Source organism: Scyliorhinus canicula, chromosome 11 (genome assembly GCF_902713615.1).
Source record: "Scyliorhinus canicula chromosome 11, sScyCan1.1, whole genome shotgun sequence".
NCBI classification, from domain to species: Eukaryota; Metazoa; Chordata; class Chondrichthyes; order Carcharhiniformes; family Scyliorhinidae; genus Scyliorhinus; species Scyliorhinus canicula.
In genome coordinates this window covers 20,243,380-20,257,068 of record NC_052156.1, presented here as the reverse complement: position 1 = coordinate 20,257,068, position 13,689 = coordinate 20,243,380, and the positions used below count along the sequence as shown (strand labels likewise).

General features: G+C 40.8%; 1 protein-coding gene across 18 annotated transcripts in view; it reads left to right on the top strand.

Annotated features, from left to right (window-relative positions):
- Window positions 1–13,689, top strand: part of setd5 (SET domain containing 5) — a 208,767-nt gene that overhangs the window by 29,567 nt on the left and 165,511 nt on the right. For 12 of the 18 annotated variants that reach the window (XM_038812432.1, XM_038812427.1, XM_038812420.1 and 9 more), the window contains one exon: window positions 2,634–2,656. The exons of the other annotated variants lie outside the window; for them this stretch is intronic. The gene's annotated coding sequence lies outside the window, so the exon portion shown is untranslated. The remainder of the gene's footprint in view (window positions 1–2,633; window positions 2,657–13,689) is intronic. 18 annotated transcript variants of the gene reach the window in all.

The following is a 13,689-nucleotide window of genomic DNA, read 5'->3' as shown; positions in this document are numbered from 1 at the left end:
GATAATACATCCCTGAAGAGGTCAAACATTCGATTCATAGGAGTCCCTGGCCTGTGACTGACCAAGATGGAAATTTTTCATTTTGAAGGCTCCGAACACATTGAGAGACTTAGTCAGGATTACACGGCATTGTAGTCGAGGGTTTAGGGAGAAGTCACAAACCACTAAATAACTCATCTGCCATATTCTTCAAGTACCTCCGCCCCATATGTGGAAGAGTCCACAGATTGCACATTGGGTTTATCAGCCGCCTCAGAAGCCATAGCGCAGGAGTGAAAGCAATTCATCCATGATCCTGAGGGACCGCCTAAGAACAAGAAGAATGACCAGATAATATCCATTCTTTAGTGGTGTTGATTGAAGGATAAATATTGACCAGGATAGTGGAGAGAACTCGCTTGCTTTCCTTCAAAATTGCGGCAGTGGATCTTTTATCCCCACATTAGAAACCAGACAGGTCCCTGCTTTAATATTGCATCTGAAGAGTATCAGCCTAGATTTTGTGTTCAAACCTCTGTAGTTGGGACTTGAATCAACAACCCTGTGATTCAGGAGCAAGAGTGCTACTGACTGAGCTAAGGTTGACACCGAAAAATACACAGTCCTTTTTACCGAGCTACTACAGACATTATTGAACTGTTACTACTAAATTAGACCATCCAAATAGCTGATTCATCTCTGAAACAGGACCGACATGTACTTTTGAAATTGAATTTTCATGAGCACATTAAATTATTGATATCCTGAAATAAGATGTTCTCGGGTATAGCGGAAACTTGCTTATGGCCAAAGTTGCATTGTTACATTTTCCGACTTTGTTTAAATGGTTCTTTATATTGCTCAATTACGTAGTAAATTTTATGAATTCCAAATTACACCCTGTATTAATCTGAAAAAAAACCCTCGTATTGCAATTATTTGGTTACCTTTGGAGATATTTATCACGTGCAGATGATGAGGATCATTACAGTTAAATGGGCAAGACTATTGTCCAGTCACAGGTTAAGTGATAGCTGTGTTTGGCATCACTAGCTGTAGTGCAACAAATGTACAAAAAAAGTCTTAATATCTATACCCTGAATCAGTTATTTGTTTATGAGGAACGTAACATGGCACAAACTTCACTAGTGGAGGAGAGAATAATGTTAATGGCGGTTCAATTTTGAATCTTGGTGCTTTGGAAAATTCTGGGTGCTGAAGTGAGAGCACCAGTTTTTTTTCACTTCGTAGCATACTAATTATGCATTGTGAGATTTGTTGTGGAGCCATGGGAGTAATAAGCACAGGGCCCCAGACAAAAGTAACACTTGGGGCATTTTACAGCTGAAATGAGTGAAAGCAAAATAATCCTCTCCGAACAGGAGTTTGCCATAGCTAAGAAACACATTGAATGTTATCTGTATTTTGTTTCCTATTAAATTACAGAACTTGTACAATTCCATCACTTGTCTTAAACTACTGAAAAAAACATTCTTTCAATGAGAATATTCCAAATTCATTGATCCAGCAGAGACTTCTAAATTGTAGTTTCCCAATAGGCACAACATAAGGAAAATAATTTGGTTCTGGTAAGCTCTTGGGAGAATTCTGAAAATGGATCATTAAACTGTGTTTTGTATTAACTCCCAGGCTGCAATGGCATCAGCTTCCCATGAAGCTGATTACACTAGTTCCAATTATAAAATTTAGTCAGAAAGCTACTCCGATTTAGGTTTCTAAATGTGGCCCAACAGCAAACACTGTTAGCTTCAAGATAACTACAGCATTAATGTTTTTGGTCACTGCCATTGATTGATGATGAGAGTAGACACGTTGGAATATATTCAGATAGTTGAAGAGTGGTAATTGATGTTGCCTCCAGTCCCACACCAGAGACTTCAGCATTAAAATCTAAGCTGCCATTTTGGTGCAGAACTGAGGGAGTACTACACTGTCGGAGGCGCCGAGTTCAGATAAGGTGTTAAACTGAGGACCTATTTGCTCTCTCTGATAAATAGTAAATATTTTGAAGAGGAGCAGTAAAGTTATGTCTATTCTTTTGTCCAATATTTATCCCTCAATCAGTATCAATAAAACATTCTCTTGTCATTATCTCATTGCTGTTTGGGGTGCTTGCAGCAGTGACTACAGTTCAGCTATAAAGCACGTTGGGACATCTTGAGGTCTTTTGTCTGCAAGTCTTTTGTTACTTCTGGCAAAGTACTTGTTTCCTTGTACTGCATAAACAGCCCCACACTGATGGTACCTTTTACAACAGCTTTTTTGAACTATGTTGGAGGCATTGAGGGTGGTAGCTGAAGGGAAGATTTCCAGTAACTAAGAACATACTGAAAAAGCAATAGTGCCCTCTAGCTTGGAACAGTACAGGAAACTATTTTGGATCATATATGAGGATTGGGTCCTGCTACATAAATAAACTCTATGAACCGCTTGGCTCAGATCATTTATAAAATTTGCATCTCAGGAAAGCCTTATTGGATGGAGAAAGCTTGGTTTTGCGGCCTACATTTCTGAGCATTAGTTGGTTTCCCTGGATTCTTCACAAATGGGGAATCAGATATAATTGTGATTTATGTTTTGATTGTTTGGCTCTTGAAAGCGCAGCTGAACCAAACTTTGCTTTCTTCCTCCAGGGGCAGAAACTCGCAGGCATATGGTAAGGTTTCAACTCTTAAGAATTAACAATTCAATGTCTTGGTGTTAGGCCTACAGCCATATCTCTGTTATTGTGTGAAATTTCATCAATTTATTCCGATTTTAAATTGAATCTTCAACCAAAAATGTCAGTTTTTCAGAATTTTTGTGCCAATTATTTTAACCTTTAATCCGCCTCTACTGTGGGATTTGGTCTGTACCGTATAGAATTTAGATTGGTAAAAGGCTAAACTGCTCCGAATTCCTGTATGGGATTTGAACCTTGCTCCGAGCAAGGTAATGTGTAAATGATTTGACCTTATGTTTTCATGCACAAAGACAACTGCGCTGTTAGTACTCGTATCCACATATAAAATTAGTGAACTTCATGGTTACCGTATCTTGGTTAGCCAGCACTTGGGTAACCTGTTGTATTGGAAATAATATCATGAGTTTAATTTATCCGAAGAGGTTACGTTAATGAAATTCCGATATCTCACGTGTTTTCTGTTGAGAAGAGAATCAGGGCATTTTAGCTTTTTTTCATAGTGCAGTCTAAGGAATTACTTGCTTTCCAACCCATCAGTAAGGAAAGGTTAGTGAATTGGGTAGTAGGATTCTTGCTAGCAAGGAATAGTAGAAAGTTTAAGAGGCCATTCTAACGACATGGCAGCTTCAGGGGCCAATATTCCGTTGGTGATTTCTCGCATAAAATGTTACAAATATGGCAGCTACCTAGAACAACATGGTATCACAGGGCTTTTACTATCTTGATTTCACAGTGTTACAGACCTGCAAACTGGTCAGCGCAACCATCTTCAGTATCCCGATCCAGACTATATTACTCATATGCAGGCCTGTTTCTGGAATCCGATTAAAATGGATGTTAATTACCTATTGTTGCTTGTGGCCTGTCCTACTTTCGCTCCTCAAGAACCTTATAATTCCTTTTAGATCTTGTGCTATAGTTAGAACTCCAGACTGTTGGCGAGATTATTGATGGGGAGACTAGAACTGGGGGGAACAGCTTTAAGAATAAGAGGTCTATCTTTTAAGATGCAGATTTTTTTCTCTAAGCGAGTTGTTAATATATGGAATTCTCTTTCCCTGAAAACAGGGCGGCGGCTGGGTCAGTGAATTTATTTAAAGTTGAGTTAAATAATTTTTTGATAGACAAGGGCAGACAAGCAAATGGAATTGCAGCCAAGGCAGATCATCCATGATCTTATCAAATGACAGAGCTGGATGGAAGGGCCAAATGGCCTCTTCCTGCCCTTGGGTCCTATAACTGTTGGTAATAGGTGCTTGTTCCGATTTGATAGCTCTATTAGAAACTGAAGTTGCATAAATAATACATAAAATTAAGCTAGTGCATAGCCTGGGATCCCAGGACCTTGGGCAGTGTGTGTGTGATATTAGATTCCTGTCCAACATCAGAACTCTGTAAACAGCAACAAAAATGCCACCTATGACGTCAAATACAATGTAAAAAAAAGGCATTTTCTGTAATGATAGCATTGTTTCCTTTGGTTAGTTGACATTATGATAGGAGAGAGCGCCTTCAGGAGTTGTCAATATTGATAGGATTGCCAAAAACAAAAGTTTTGAAATCATTCATCTGAGATAATAGAACCACCTCCATCTAATTTATATAAGAGTAGTAATTTGAGTTAGTTTAGATGAGAGGAATGTTTGCGGTATACATTCTCTGGTGAGGCAGATTAGGTAACTGACCTTCATTTGTGGATCCTATTGCTATCCAGGGCATAGCCTTTCTTGCCATCAACCTATCTTCTTGGGTCACCTTTTGTGAAATATTGTCATGATAAAGATTCAATTCAGGGCTAATACATTTTATCTGTTGAATGAGTTCCTGCTGCTGATTATTTCCTGCTAATCTGGAGAAGCGATTGTGAGGTGTTAACTGATTAATGCTGGTAAGATAGAAATATACTAGGATGGAAATAGGGGGTTTTGTCCATCAGTGAGTTGTGGCTTTACACAACTTGAAATTTCTCTTAAAATGGACTCACTTGCACACATTTTTGTATGTGTTCAGCATATGCAGTGGTTAAGTTGCTGAAATGAAACTAGTGTTTTGAAGGCTGATATTCACGCTTCCAACTTGATTTTCATTTTTTAATTTTATATTTATAGATTTTTAAATATTTTATTAATTTAGAGTACCCAATTAAATTTTTCCCATTAAGGGGCAATTTAGCGCGGCCAATCCACCTAACCTGCACATCTATTGGGTAGTGGGGGCGAAACCCACGCAGAAACAGGGAGAATGTGTAAACTCCACACGGACAGTGACCCAGAGCCAGGACCGAACCTGGGACCTCGGCGCCGCGAGGCATCAGGGCTAACCTACGCCATTGTGTTGCCCCCAACTTGATTAATAATAGTAGACAAGCTGGAGAGTTGGCATGTAGTAAAGGATAATTTTATTTATGGAATGCATTTAGATTGACCAAGGAACAAAATAAAATATTTGACTGAAAAAAAAACTGGGTGACAATTTGCACTGTTTTAGTGTTAAATTGGACAGCAGGTAATAATGATATGTGTGTTTAAGTTATCCTTTTTAAAAATTAATTTTTACGGGATGTGGGCTTCACTGGCTAAGCCAGCATTTGTTGCCCATCCTTGAGAAAGTGATGGTGAGCTGCCTTCTTGAACCGCTGTAGTACATGTGCTGAAGGTACACCTACTGTGCTATTGGGTGGGGGTTCCAGGATTTTGACCCAGCTACAGTGAAGGAACGGCGATATATTTCCAAGTCAGGATGGTGAGTGACTTGCAGGGGGTCTTCCAGGTGGTGATGTTGCCATGTATCTGCTGCCCGTGTCCTTCTAGATGATAGTAGTCGTGGATTTGGAAGGTGCTGCATAAGAAGCCTTGGTGAATTCCTGCAGTGCGTCTTGTAGGTGGTACACACTTCTATCCAATTCGATGTAGAGTATAAGGCATGCATCTAAAAATGGTTCAGAATTCCTAGGCAGTTATGTGTGTATGAAATTGTTATCTGATACCAAATTCAGTCAAGCTATGTAGTGCTCAGGTAAATTGTTTGAAGGCTAACCAGCCTGTTTGGCTTATTTAACTTTGTCAGCTTGCCATGGGGAGCTGTGATTTTTCCCATTTGCTAAACCACTAGCCTAATGGGTAGAGTGATCCTGTGAAGACCAGCGGCTGAAGCTTACAATGCTGTGTGTCATAGCCTTAACTGGTTTAAAGGATAGCCTGTCACTTTCTATGTGTTTAGATACCCAGCTGATCAGAAGAAAAGTATCTTAAGTCATATTGCTCACTTGTCAGGAAAAAGTACATTTCTTGAATAACTTTTAATGCAGCTTACTTAATTGGAAACATTTACATATTATTTACATTGCACCCACACTGCTATTTCTAGACATTTAATCAGATTTTTTTTTACTCTGAACAAAGATTATTTATGAATCAGGATTCCATTTACTGCTGTGTTTTTAAAAAAAAAATCTGCATTTATATAACGCATTGCTCAACCTCAGAACAACCAGAAACACTTTCTAGCGAGTGAATTATTTTTGATACAATCGCTTATGTAGGTTAATAATCAAAGAATCATATGGGCAGCACAGTGGCGCAGTGGATAGCACTGCTGCCTCACAACGCTGAGGTCCCAGGTTCGATCCCGGCTCTGGGTCACTGTCCGTGTGGATTTACATGTTCTCTCCATGTTTGCGTGGGTTTCACCCCCACAACCCAAAAGATGTGCAGGGTAGGTGGATTAGCCATGCTAAACTGCTCCTTAATTGGAAAAAATTAATTGAGCACTCTAAATTAAAAATAAATAAATAATAGAAGAATCATTATGGCATATAAGGAAGCTATTTGGCCCATTAAGTCCTTCCTGACTGTTTATAACAACCCAGTAAGTCTTACTCCCCTGCTCTGTCCATGTAGCCCGTCCAACTTTCTTTTGAAATTATTGATGATTTCCACTTCCGCCACCCTTGTAGGGCAGAGTGTTCTAGGTCATAACCACTTGCTGTGTTTAGAAAAAAAAGTTCTTCTGATTATAGTCCCTGCATCTCTCGCCCAAAACCTGAAAACTGAGTCCAAACCAAATTTATACTGTAAAATAATTATAGTCAAAATTAAAATATGTCTGAAGCCATTATGTTAATTCGAAGGTAAAAGAAAGAACCTGTGTTTGTTTAATGCATATCAAGCATCAAGTCTGAAATATCCCAAAATATTTTCTCTACCATAAATCATTGCAGTTATGTCTGTGAATGTGAAAGCCATTTTGCGAGGAAGCATGAGGAGAGGGAATATGAACTATATGTTACAATTTTATTTATTTTTTCAAATCAATTTAGAGTACCCAATTATTTTTTTCCAATTAAGGAGCAATTTAGCATGGCTAACCCACCTAACCTGCACATCTTTGGGTTGTGGGGGTGAGACCCATGCAGACACGGAGATATGTTACAATTTTAAAGGGGATACAGGAACAGAGATCTGGGGTTCATAGAGAAAAAACCTTGGAAGTGCTGAACAATTGCTAAAAACAATGCTCTGCTTTATAAATAGAGGCACAGTATATAAAATTAGCAGGTTATGCTAAATCTGCCGGTTAAATCACCGGTTAGAACTTAGCTGGAGTACTATGTCCAATTCTGGGCACCATGCTTTGGGAAGTCTATGGAGAGGATGCATAGGAGATATAATAGTAATAGAATGGCACCAGGAATTAACAAATTAAGTTTTATTGAGATACTGGGAAGCTGGGGCTGCTCTGCCTCGAACTGTGAGGTCAAAAGGTTTCTAATAGAGGTGTTTAATATTGAAGGACATTGATTGGAAATTGTATGCCCTTATTTACTGTGGTGGGTGAGTGGTTAACCAGAGATTAAAGAAAATTGGCAAAAGAGCCAGGAGAGATGCAAATTTAGTTTTGCAGGATGTATGATCTGCAATGCACTATCTGAAAGTTGTGGAAACAAATTTAATGTAGGTAGTAACTTTCAAAAGGAAATTCAATATCCTTAAAAAGGAAATAGTTGCAAGGCAATGAGAAATGAACAGGGGAATAGGATCAGTTGGCACAGAATGGTCTGAACCGCTAAGTTGTGTCGTAAGATTCTGTGGAAACACTCTTAATAAGATTCACACAACAAGTTTACAAGAATGTTATCAGAGCTAGAAAAGTGTAGCTACAAGGAGAGATTGGATACGTTGGAGTTATTTTCTTTGGAACAAAGAAGGCTGAGGGGGTGACTTAATTGAGGTGTACAAAATTATGAGGGGGAGAGATAGGGTGGACAGGATAAAATTGTTTCCCTTGGTGGAGAATTCTAGAACCAGGGCACATAGATTCAAGATAAGTGGCAGAAGGTGTGGAGGGGACATGAGGAAGAACCTTTTTACACAGAGGCTGGTGGGAGTCTGGAATTTGCTGCCTGTTTTGGTGATGGAGGCAGAGATCCTAAACTCTTTTTAAAAACAAAAGTACCTGGATCTGCACCTTATGTGTTCTATGCTACAAGACTATGGACCGGGTGCAGGAATGTGGGATTAGGAAGGGCACACAAGTGTCCTTGGGCTGGTATGGGCAAGATGGGCTGAATGGCCTTCTTTGCTGTAACCAATCTATGATTTTATGAATAACATCTTGTACACCTGTGCGGAGTCTGCACGTTCTCCCCGTGTTTGAGTGGGTTTCCTCCGGGTGCTCCGGTTTCCTCCCACAGTCCAAAGATGTGCGGGTTAGGTGGATTGGCCATGCTAAATTGCCCTTAGTGTCCTAAAAGGTTAAGTGGGGGTTGCTGGGTTACGGGGATAGGGTAGATACGTGGGCTTGAGTAGGGTGATCTTTGTAAGGGCCGGTGCAGACTCAATGGACCGAATGGCCTCCTTCTGCACTGTAAATTCTATGATTCTATGTATTTATTTCTCCCCGTGTCTGCGAAGGTTTCCTCCGGGTGCTGCGGTTTCCTCCCACAAGTCCCGAAAGAAAGACATGCTTGTCAGGTGAACTGGGCGTTTTGAATTCTCCCTCCGTGCACCTGAACAGGCGCCAGAGTGTGGCGACTAGGGGATTTTCACAGTAACATCGTAGCAGTGTAAATGTAATCCTACTTGTGACAATAATAAAAGATTATATAGCACTCTTAATGTTGTAAATCATCCCAACGTGCTTCACAGGACTGTCATTAAATAAAGGTTGACCAATAGCTGTGAGAATGAGTGAGTAATTTCAAGTAGTGGAAGTTGAGAAGAACACACAAGTCTCTGCACGTAGAAAAATGCCATTGGTTAATTAGTATGTGCTTGAACTAAACTGTTTCCTGCAGAGGATGGCACCTCCAGTAATTTAACCAGACTTCAGTATCAGACTAGATAACCAAGTGACACCAGGCAAACCTAAAAATGAGTTGTCAACCAGGTGAAGGTACAACACAGGACTACTTTCATGTCAAACAACATAAGCAGTAAGCAATAGACAGAGCTAAGCGATCCGACAACCAACGGATCATATCTAAGCTCTTGTAGTCCTGCCACATTCATATAGGAGTGGTGGTGGACAATTGAACAACTCACTGAAGGAGGAGGCTCCACATGTATCCCCATCAATATATCCCCACTTCAGTGCAAAAGATAATCCTGAAGCATTTGCAACAATGTTCAGCTAGAGGTCCCGAGTGGATGATCCATCTCTACTTCCTTTGGAGGTTCCCAGCATCACAGATGTCAGTCTTCAGCCAATTCGATTCACTCCACGTGATAGCAAGAAATGACTGAAGGCACTGGATACTGCAAAGGCTGTGGGTCCTGAACAACATGCCGACAATAGGACTGAAGACTTGTGCTCCAGAACTTGCCGTGCTCCTAGCCAAGCTGTTCCAGTACAGCTACAACACTGACAACTTACCAGCAATGTGGAAAATTGTACAGGTAGGTCCTGTACAGAAGAAACAGGACAAATCTAACCCAGCCAATTACCATCCGATCAGTCTACACTCAATCATCAGTAAAGTGATGAAGGGATCATCAGTAGCACTATCATGAGAAACTTACTCAGCAATAACCTGCTCATGGACACTCAGTTTGGGTTCCGCCAAGGTCACTCAGCTCCTGACCTCATTATAGCTTTAGTTCAAACATGGACAAAAGAGCTGAACGCCAGAGGTGAGAGTGATTGCACTTGACATAAAGGCAGCATTTGACCAAGTATGGCATCAAGGAGCCCTAACAAAACTGGAATCAATGGGAATCGGGGGAAAATATCCTTTGGTTGGAGTCCTACCTGGAAAAAGGAAGATGTCTGTAGTGGTTGGAGGTCAATCATCTCTGCTCCAGGACATCACTGTAGGAGTTCCTCAGGGTAGAGTCGTAGGCCCAACCATCTTCAGCTGCTTCATCCATGACCTCCTTCTATCATAAGGTCAGAAGTGGGGATGTTCACTGATGACTGCACAATGTATACCATTCGCGACTCCTCAGATATTGAAGCAGTCCATGGCGAAATGCAATAAAATATGGATTATCCAGGCTAGGGCTGACAAGTGGCAGTAACATTCATGTCACACAAGTGCCAGGCAAAGACCATCTCCAACAAGAGAAAATCTAACCATTTCCCAATGACATTCAATGGTATCACCATTGCTGAATCCCCCGCACCCGCCACTATTAACATTCTGGGGGTTACCATTGACCAGAAACTGAACGAGACTATCCTTATGAAACCTGTCGGATCAGGTCAAATTCTAGGAATCCTGCAGCAAGTAACTCACCTTCTGTCCCCAAAGCCTGTCCACCACCTACAAGACAAACATCAGGAGTGTACTGGAATATTCTTCACTTATCTGGATGAGTGCAGCTCCAACAACACTCAAGATGCTTAACATTATCTAGGACAAAGCTTGACACCGTCCAACCCATTTGGTTGCTACCCCTTTCACAAACATCAGTCTCTCCACCGCTGACAAGATAGCGGCAGCGATGTGTACCATCTTCAAGATGCACTGCAGAAACTCATCCAGCTTCCTAAGACAATAACTTCCAAAACACGACCATTAACATCTAGAAGGACAAGGGCAGCAGACACATGAGAACGCCACCATCTGGAAGTTCCCCACCAAGCCATTCACCATCCTGACTTGGAAATATATAATCGTTTCTTCACTGTTGCTGGGTCATAATACTGGAACTCCTTCCCTAACAACACTGCAGATGCACCTGCACCTCAGGGACTGCAGCGGTTCAAGAAGGTAGTGCACCGCCACCTTCTTGAGGGCAATTGGGGATGGACAATAAATGTTGGTCTGGTCAGCGATGCCTGCATCCCATAAATGAATTTAAAAAAAATAGGACTTGAGGCTATTAGCTTCTGACTCAGTTGCAAGTGTTACCAATGTAGTCAGGCTGAGGGGTATTTGTTGTTTAGGTGAGCTGTTAATCTGAATAGGATCTAACAATAATGTGGTACAATTTGAAGAAATGCAGGGAGTATTCTATCCATGCAGTATTTATCCCTCTGACAATATTTCAAACCGATTAGCTGGCCATTATCACCGTTTTGTTTGTGGACCATACTATATGCAAACTGATTATTGTGTTACCCAGCTTTATAACTGAGCACATTTTAAGAGTTTCAAGCATTTTGGGTATATTGAGGTCATGGAGGTATTAATGGCCAGAAATCACTTGGTGAAGGATAATAATCTATTGTCACAAGTAGGCTTACATACTGGAGTCATCTTTACTTTGTCATATTTAGAGTGAAATATTACAAGTATATATCTCCCAACTCAATCACTCATATTTTCAGTAAGTTTCTCTTTACTGTAAATGGTCAAGTAAAACCCCAATTCTTCATTCCTCCTTGGGCTGTGTGTATCGCTGACAAGGCCAGCACTTTTCATTCCTAATCGCCCATGAGCTGAGCGCCTTGCTAGGCCATTTTAAAGGCCAGTTAAGAAGAGTCATCCACATTGCTGGAGTCACATACCACAGCGCAACATCGAGGGCCGAAGGGCCCGTACTGCGCTGTAGTGTTCTATGTTCTATGTTCTATGCAGGCCAGATCAGGTCTGGTTAGTAGATTTATTTCCCTAAAGGGCATTAGTGAACTCGATGGGCATTTATAACAGTCAGTGATAGCTGTCATGGTCACCATTTCGGAGACAAGTTTTATATTCCAGTTTTTAAAAAATTAGTGAATTTAAATTCCACCAGCTCCCAGAGTGAAATTTGGACCCATGTTCCCAGAGCATTAGCTAGGGCCTCGGGATTAACTAATTAAAATAAATCAAACAAACTTGAGGGGCAAATTAAAGAGGCAGTCCTTGAAGGGAAACTGCCTTAAACAAAACAATCCAGTGACATTACCACTACACCTCCATCACCCCGTAATTAATGCTTCCCACCTGTATATAATTAGACACAATTGATAGACAATTATTAGAAGGTGCTGAATGAATAGAAGCCCTTACCGTTCTCCTATCCATCCCATTCCTCTTCCTCCAACCCCTGCGTCAGAGAATTACAGAAACATGGGGTTTTGCTCAATAATAATCATTATTAGTGTCACAAGTAGGCTTACATTAATACTGCAATGAATTTACTGTGAAAATTCCCTAGTTGCCACACTGAGGGGGAATTCTGAATGTCCAATTCACCGAACAAGCACTTCTTTTGGGACTTGTGGGAGGAAACCGGAGCACCCGGGGGAAACCCTCGCAGACGCGCAGGGAGAACGTGCAAACTCCGCACAGAAGTGACCGAACCCGAGTCCCTGGTGCTGTGAAACAACGGTGGTAACCACTCTGCCACCGTGCTGCCCAAGAGGTCCAATGGTTTCTTCAGATTAATGATCAGATATTTTAGAAATGGCTCAATAAATTGATTTGTTAGCTATGTTATCAGGAAGCCAAAACCATGCTCCATTTTTGCACTTCAAATTACATTTGGGTTGTATGGTCACTGATTGACTGTTTTTAAAAATATGAAGTCTCGTTTGATTTGCTTGGACCTGAACTTGGTTGCCAGGATACCCTGTGCTTTTACTTCTTAGAACTGGCATTAACGGAACAAAATTTACCTGTTGCAAGTTGACATTGCAAGGATTAAGCATGCTCATTCTGAATATACAATAGCATTAGCAGCACTCTGGATATACCTGCACCACATGGACTGCAGCAGTTCAAGGTAGCAGCTTACCACCACCTTCTCAAGGGCCATTAGAGATGGACAATAAATGCTGGCCTTACCAGCGATGCCCACATCCCATGAATGAATTACTAAATAAAAAGGGTTAAAGGAGCATCATATCATTAATAGCATCCTTGGAGTTTTTGGACATTGGGTATTCAGAAGTCATTACTTCTTTGAGTAAAACCACTGCGCAAAATAACATGCCAACAGAAAATGTCGTACATAATAGTCAAAAAATATCTGAATAATGAATTTGAACAGGCAAATGGTGAATCAACCTGAATCTTTGACAGAGTCATCCAGACTCAAAAATATTAGCTCCCTTCTCTCTCCACAGATGCTACCAGATCTGCTGGGATTGTGCACTATTTGTTTCATATTCCAGCATCCGCAGTGATTTGCTTTGACCATTACCATGTTTTGCTGGCTCAATGATTGATTCTGTTCCAGATTGCATCTTCCTTCCCACTGCTTGCTCAATATGAACCAGACCATGAAAATGTTTCCAACCCATGGGTGAAGTTAAATCCTTTATCCTAAATATCATCAAGACCCCCACAACATTGCTTCTTCAAATACCTCCGCCCACCATGCCATAAAACAACCATGCTTTGATCACTTCTGCACTTAATTTCATTAAAGTCCACCATCATGACCTTTTTATGTTCCATTCACTGTACCAAATTCTTGTTAAGTTCTGTTGGCTCTTGGCTTCCTCTCCACATCAAATTCAAAATTATGATCTTCAGATCTATTGTGGCCTTGTCCTATGCAATCTTCTTGCATCCTCCGAGGTAAAAATATTCCTGCTGTCCTGTAGACTGGGACCAAAGAATGAAGAAAATTACA